The sequence below is a fragment of the Podarcis raffonei genome, chromosome 4 (assembly GCF_027172205.1).
Source record: "Podarcis raffonei isolate rPodRaf1 chromosome 4, rPodRaf1.pri, whole genome shotgun sequence".
NCBI classification, from domain to species: domain Eukaryota; kingdom Metazoa; phylum Chordata; class Lepidosauria; order Squamata; family Lacertidae; genus Podarcis; species Podarcis raffonei.
In genome coordinates, this window is record NC_070605.1 from 66,604,343 (window position 1) to 66,612,687 (window position 8,345).

Genomic DNA, 8,345 nt, shown 5'->3' on the forward strand with positions numbered 1-8,345 from the left:
TTCCAAACAAGGATAGTGATCACCTGAAGTGTAGGGCCTTTGGATATTCTAAATCCAAACCAATCTGAATTCCTTAATATGGATTCTAATTTTGACTTGGCTGATCTGCCCCTTCCTACAATGCTGGGGTAATATGAGAAGCCTCCAGGCATGTAGGAGAAACCCATGCAGCCTCACAAATGCTAACCTCAGAAAACTTGGTGAGTGCTGGAAGGGGGAGCATCTGCACTGGAGGTGCTTAATAGTCACCCCCCCCCAAGTTTCTCCTGTTACCCAGTTCTGCCGACAGATGCCAACAGAATTTCCTGGGCCTGTTACAATGTATGTGGATCGGGCCACTTGCATCCCATTCCCCCAGGAATCTATTTACAAGAACTGTTACTTATGTACATATATTAACTCAACTTAGTCTACCTCACAGGTTATTGCAAATATAAAAGTGGGAGGGGAGGGAAGTGTACAGAACCTTGAGCTCCTGGGTAGACAAGCAAGATAAAATATGTTCCAAACAGTGCAGTTAAATTATGGAATACACTCCCACCGGAGGCAGAAATGGCCGCCCATTTGGATGGGAGATGAGGAATTTCTGGCCTTCCAGATATGTTTCACTCCATCTCCCATCAGCCCCAGCCAGCATTGTCAATGGCCAAGGATACTGGGAGTTGTAGTCCAACAAATATTCGGCAGGCCAGACGTTTAGAATATATGCACGCAGGATTGCCTTTCAGAATATCACTATCCTTGTTTTGATTACTTCTTTAATTATTGCTTTCTGTAATAAATTTGCTGAGTTAGTGCTAGTGGCATTGACATGACAGCAGCACTTCTCTCTTCATTGCACTGTAACATGGGATGAGGAGCCCACGCCAAAGCTCTTCCCTTCGCAATGTCCCTGTGTCATCCCCATAGGACTGTTTCTGCATGATCTTCAGCCTTCTCCTATTACCCTAGAAATGTGGAGTGGGCTGGGGCTGCAGAAATTCCCATACCATTGAGGTAACATAAGAACCCTGTTGTAGCAATTTACTACACACCTAAAAGCAAGTCTGGATGAGTTTCCTGAAAACACTTCATACTTATGCTTATATATGCAAATATTCAGCACTACTGCCTTCGAGCTGGCAGTGCAACAGCACTTATTCCCCATAAGGCTGAAATCCTAAGCTCACTTACTTTGCATTCAGTCCCACACTCACCTCAGTGGGACTTTTCTTTTTCTTTTTGTAGAGATGCATAGGATTACAGATATGCAAGTTAAAACTGCTTTACATTCCCCAGCTGTAAAAATGATTCTTGACTTCCCCCCTGAAACTGCATATATTTATTCCTGGAAGCAAGAGGTGGAATTTCTCTTGCTATAGCAAAAACATAAAAGCATAATGAAATAAATTATTTAAAATGTAAGTCAGTGTCCCACACTGGTGTCTTGCAGAATATCTGAAAGCAAGTTACGCAGTTTGCGTCTCTTCACTGAGGAGGATCAAATGTTTCCTTTTAATATACGCAAATAGATTCACATTGTCAGGAACAGAATTCAATTTAATCCTTGGCCTTTTAAATTCAGGGAGTTTTCGGGCATTTATTTCGATAGAACATCAGACTTCAGGTTAGCTGCATGTAGGCTATAACTCTGCACTTTAAGATACAATATTGCTGCGCTTCATTTCAACACTTTCTCGAGTACTTGCATAAAAGAACATCAAGTAACTCTAAAAATTCAGTGAGAAAACTTAAAGGAGCTAATTGAAGCAGTGTTCTGCTGGGAGCTCATTAACTAGAAAAGCTATAAACCACTGCAAAACAAATGTAATGTACAATCTGTGGAGTTTTTTCGAAAGAAGATTTGAGGTGTGGCAATCATAATAATGTTTAGAATTTGTATAGGCCAGTGATAGGAAACTTGTGGCCCTCTAGATGTAGCTGGAGTACAATTCCCACCATTGGCCATGTTGGCTGCAGCTGATGAAAGTTGTCGAGTCAAATAATATCTGGACTGCTGCAGATTCCCCATCTTTGCTATAGTGCTGTTGTCTTTTCAAATAACCCATAATACAGTATGTTGTCTTGTAATTCTGACAACAACACTGTAAGGTAAGTGGCTATTTATCCACATATTACAGATGAAGCTAAGAGTTGTTTGCTTAATGCTCCCTGGTAAGTGCATTGCAGACATATTATTTGAAAGCGGGGAAGGCTGATTCATATCTCTTTTCACACTAGCCCTTGGGCTCAGTCAGGATTAAGCGTTCTTTGGCAGCCTCAGACACAAAAGGAGGATGAAGGAAAAGGAGCAGATGAGAGGCTGAAAGGTAGGCATTCGGGGATACAGTAGAGAACAGAGATACTCTGGTTACGACTCTCGGTGGAGAGGAGGAAACAATTTTGCCAGCTCTCTACCCTGCCCTTCCTGTAGAGCGCAGGAGCATCATCAGGGAGATGGAAGGACTTTGGCTGGCCAGAGGGAGAAGGTAACAAAGGAGCTGGAGGCAGAAAGGCAGGACAACAGACATATCTCTGAGAACCAGGTGCCACCTTCGTAGGAGGCATCAGATACATCTTAGGAAAGGGCTTATCAAGCACCCTTGTATAAAATTTCAAAAGAACCAACTCACTGTTCAGCATGGGCATAGGTAACATTACATAACAAAAGACACAGAAAGTGAGTTGTTGCAAATGACATAAATTAAGCTTCCCAGTTGTGGCAGAGACACATGGGCATCCCTATCAATCATATAATGTTTTAAGCATGGTTTGCCAACCTTTTTGGGTTAGTGGGTACATTTTGAATTTTGAGAAAGTGCTATGGGTTCAGGCCACAAAATGGCTGCTGTGGGGGGGATGTAGTATAACATAAAATGGCTGCCTGAGAGTGTGACACAATTAAAAGAGAAGAGAAGGAGGAAGGGGATAAAATTGTGTGATCATGCCCTGCTTATCAGCCTGCCCATTGATTCGGGGAAAGGTACCTACAGTCAGCCACTATCACACACGCAGAGAGAGAAGCTTGTTACATATCTCTCATGCTCAGAATTTTAATGTAGGTATGGCTGAGCCGATGTCAACAGGAATTGAGCAGGTCCTTTGTGCAAGGACCCCCTCTCTACACATGAACTGACCCAAGCTCTGCATTTATTATTAGAAGCCCTTCTCTGTGTGCTCTGAGGGAAGGTGGAGGGTGTCAATACAAGAACGAGACTTCTCAGTGGTGGCTCCCCACTTACGAAACCTTGTTCCCTGGTGCCGTCGTTATCTATTTTTAGGCAGTGGGCAAAAACATTTCTTTTCCACCAAGCCTGTGGCCTTTAATTTGGTGGGCTTTTTATATTAGCGGTCTCCTTCAGTGCCTTTTTACAAATACGAACGTGCTTTTAGCTTTTACTCTGTTTTAGTTTTACGTTGGTTTTCATTTATGCACTACTTTTTTGTAACTTGCATTGAGTCACTTTTCATTTTAAAAAGAGTACTGCAACTATTAAGTCCAATAAATAATATTTTTGAGGGAATATTTATGGAGACCTTTCGTAGGTGCTATAGGAGATACTGACATGCACACTGGTCTCTGGGGGTCTTGCATTCTACCCAGGACTTACTGGAGGGGTGAAACTTGGATTTCTCAAGAGATGAAACGGGAACGCTTACTTTCATTAGGGTGGAATGTGCTTGCTGGGGGAAAGCCAACACATGCAAGGGATCATTCCAGGTGTCTCTTATATTAGGTACAGCACCAGATTAATTAATATTATGCAGACTTGCATCATCCCTTGGCTGTCATGCCTGTTGCTTATCTTCATTACCCCATGATCAGAACTAGCTTACACTACTTGCCACCTCTGATTGTTCAGGAGGAATGAAATGGGGGGAAACTCCTTTTACCTTGTCCAGTATCCAGAACCCCCACCCAGTATATATCTACAAAATAGGAATGGAGAACCTCAGGCCTGGCAGCCAAATGTGGCACCTCAGGCCACTCCATCAGACTCTCTGGACTTTCTCAGGCCACGCTCTCTCCCCTCAGGCCACAGCCTCACCCTGCCCCCACTTTATATCATTTTGCCTGAGTGGAATGCGCCCTTGAACTCTAAGAATGCCTCTGTTCTGCACGGATGGAAGAGAGAAAGGGGTGTGGGAGTGTGTGTAAAAACTAGCCAACTGAACAAAGCTAAAATTCACATTTTGCCTCCGGCACTACAACATGGATATGTGCCCCTCCCCCAAGAAGGTTGCTCAAAAGCTGAAAATGCTCCCTCATCCTTGCTATTAAATGTGCAGGTTCTGGGCTGGGTACCTTCAAACAGCTTACAGTTTTCCTGGATGTGAACATTAAGTTTGATTGAATGTGCACTGGGGAGTTGAGAAAAGAATCCACCTCTTTTCCACTCACTGTAATTGCCCCACAATTAAGTGTTCACCTTTGGTACTTTATAGCACTACAGCAAGAAGAAAATTTGAGGACTGTGGTGGTGGGAGGTATCAGTTTCTCCTTTCCCCATCTGAAACTTCACTGCTGTCTCCCTCACCCCCATGACCTCTGAACACCATAACAAGACTTTTGATCTGGCATGACTGGAGCCCTGGAAAGGAGCATTGCACTATATGGAGGTTTCAGAAGGAGAGGAGAAAAGTACCATACTTCTGCCTTTCCCACTTGCTAGCAACTTCCCCTGCATCACACTATATAGCAATAGGAACTCATGACTGAGACCTGCAGGGAGTCCTGAGCCTATGGATTGGTAAATCTGCCAATTTCAGTTTCCCTCAATTTCTCATTTTTCTCATCTTAATTTCTACATATTTCACATTCATCAGCATTTTTATGTGAACTTCTTATAATATACACATTTTTGTTTGCACTTTTCCTCATAACAAATTTTTGAAAGACAAGTTCCCCTAATATGCATTTTTGTGTGTTATTTTCACTAATATATTTTTTTAAAAAACAACAACAACATGCACAGTTTCTCCTATTATATACATTGGTGCACATCTTAATTAGCTAGAGGACCACAATGCAAAATTCAGAGAAGGACAATTTTTGAAGGATGGCTGCATTTCAGTTTGTGCATTGTTTCAGTATGAATTAGGTAGGTTTGCCTTTAAATGGGAACTGAATTTAATTTCTTGTCCATCCTTACTGAACCTGAGCCCATTGATATTTCATAGCATAGAGTGGGGAAAGTTTTAATGTCCGTCCTCATCCTGCTCCCTACCTTCTGAAACATCCCACCCTATAGACTCAGACAGCATGACAAAGCTCATGTTCCAGACTGGCTGGAGCTCTAGAACCACTCCTTTCAGAGGCTGGGGACACACTGCAACAAATTGTGGTAGGTTTCCACCTGTTTGTTTTAATACAAATGACCCCACACCTGTTTTCTGGGAAACAGTTTGCAAATTAGAAAAGGAAAGAGGGGGAAACTCATGCAAAACAACTTGAGCATCTGAATTTTCCTCCAGAAAGATAAGGGAGACAACAGAAAGAACATGAGGTTCTGGAAAGTGGTCTTGATCAATCTTCTAACAGTTTTATGGCAGCCTGAAGGATGGGGTTGCAGCATGTATTCTCCTACCCTAATCTTACCTCCGAAATGTTACAAGCTTTTAAGTGTCTTTGACCACTTTGAAGCTAACAGAGTCCTTGGGACAGATTAATTTGGATCAGAGGGAAACTTTCTCTGATGCTAGTTAATCATCCCCACCCAAAGACAGGTTGCACCTGGAAGACTTGCACAGTCTTAAGCATATCTACTCCAAAGTAAATCCCACTGCAGCCAATGACGAATTCCCAGCAAAATACGTGTATACAGGACTTCTGCATGGGTTTAAGAAAATTTAAGAAAATTGCAAACAGATCTATTAATGGGGAGAACTGATTTCAAGACTGGAAACTGATTCACCTATCCCTACATAGTAGAGAGGTAAAGAATCTACTACAATAAAAATAAATGAATCAGGTGTTAACTTCCCCACAGGTCCTGTCTAGCACAGGCATGGGGCTATTTTATAAGAGCCTCTCTCTTACTTAATGCCACCCATTCTTACTAACACCTGAAAAGTCAGTTTACTTGAAGTGCATTTAATTACATGAACAATTTCAGTCCCACCTTCCTGCCCCCAAATGGGCCCACCCATAATAGTTAAAATATCTAAAAACAATAACTGTATTAAGTGTCCAATTATATTAACGTCCATTGGAACCACTAAAAAAGCCTCTTCCACAAGAACACAAGCCAATTTAAAGTTACTCTCTCAAAGGTGTTTAAATAAAATGGCCTTAACTTGCTTCTGAAAGACCAGTAGTCTTTACTCTCTCATTAACCCCTCCCCAAAGAATGTTTAATTCCGTTTTTTGGCATACAAATATCAGTACAGTATAAAACAGTACATTACTAATAAAAATATGTATATAAAAATCCAAGTAGTGGTTACCTCATCAAATTTTTACTTTAAGTTCTGTTAAGGAGCTGCTTCTTCATAAAAATATGTTAATGCATAAAGGCCCTTTCTTCCCATTTTTGAAAATAATTAATTTTGTACAATGAAAGTGTAGATAGTATAGCTGTGGGGGTCTATGGGGATATTGAATGTGCCATTTTTTAATTTCAGTGTATCATTTTGATACCAATGTATCATGAAACTCAGGCAGCCACTATTTATTGGACAGCCACTACCTCTTGGGTCTAACATACCTCACCAGGTTGATTTCAGGATAAAGTGAGACCTCATTATACAGATCTCCTGGGGGGGAAAAGAAGGATAAAAATGTGTTATCCCCCCTCCCCCAAAAATATGTCATAGGAATACTGTCCCTGTTCAAAGCACCTTCTTTTCAGCGATGGTTTCGTACACATCCTTAAGGCACAATTGATTTCAGGCTGAATTTATGTACTTCAAAGTGCATATGCTTAATATCACAGCAGGGGAAAAGCTGAAGAAAGAGGATAGAGCTTGATAAAGAATAGTGCAGATGAGGAAGAAGGAATTATTAGGAAGCAACTAGGGATAGTAGGAACTGAAAAAAGAAGGTGGCTTGACAGAGGATACTTCCACATGCATTCATGTGCAGTATTTTTTAGATCATATTTTATGATTACTAGAGACTCTGTGTGTAACAATTGTCAGAGCGGTAGCCGTGTTCAGTCTATTCTCTTGATGTTGCTAAAGATAAGTCTTGTACTTTTTTCTTGTGTAATAATTTGCAGACTGGGATCCACTATATCAGAATCATAGGGTTTTATCTTCTTTCTCCACTAATACTCAGGCCATGGCAATTAAAAGTACCCCGTAAGATAATTCTACATAGAGCTTAAATTTACCCAAGATAAGCACAGTGATAATTCACAACAGCTGTAATTGGTGGGGACATTATCATGCTAGTTTTGCAGGAAACCATTGCTTCAATTCCAGCATAAAGCCACAAAATCAAACTTTGATAATAGAAAATGTATGTGTCCAGAGAAACATATGTATTCCATTGAACAGAAACATTTTGCTTCAATTTTGTACACATGCTTTTATGTGGCACATACAGAGCATACTGTTCTGACATCTGCATGGAACCACTGGAAAAGATAGTGAAATTAAGATAAAGTGGGGGTTGGGGAGCAATTGCTCCCAAACTTTTTTGGGGAACTAAACAGAAGGGAATTGCACCCGTTTTACGAAACTCTCTCCCCAGCTTCCAAGGTGATCTCTTAGCAGGTTTTAAGTGTAACTGTTTTGTATATTGGTTTATTAAAAATATATATATATTGCCCTGCATTTTCATAAATAATCTGTTACTCGTGCTAACAGAAAACGTATGTTTAAAACGTTGTTTTGCGAGAGGGTCGGCCCCGCCAGCTCCTGGCTCGCCTGGGCGGCACTGCGCGCGCTCTTCCTGCGCCCGCGCGGGCGTTTGCGCGCGCTCTGCGGAGCAGCAAGTGCACAGGAGCCGCCTGGCGTGGGCGTGGAGAGCGAGAGCACAGCCCCCCTCCGACTCCGAGCCGGGTCCGCAGCATGGTGGTAGCGGCGGAGGCGGTGGGTGAGCCGCCGCCCGCGCCCTCCGCCCCCTTGTCAGTGGGCTGCGAAGGGAGGACGCGAAGGCGGAGGGAAGCCCCCAGTGCCGCTGCCGGGCATGCGCGGCGCCCCAGGAACATGGCGGAGGCGGAGGCGGCGTGAATCCAAGCGACGGGGGCAGCAGCTGACAGACACGCGAGCCGCGTCGCCGGCGCGCCGAGGGGGCGCCGGGTCCCTTCCCTTCGGTGAGTGCCGGCCGGCCGGCGGCTCCCGGACCCGAGGTTCTGCCTCGCGCCGGGGCTGCCGAGGAGCCTTGCGAGGGAGGAAAGGAGGCGAAGCCGGAGCCGCCG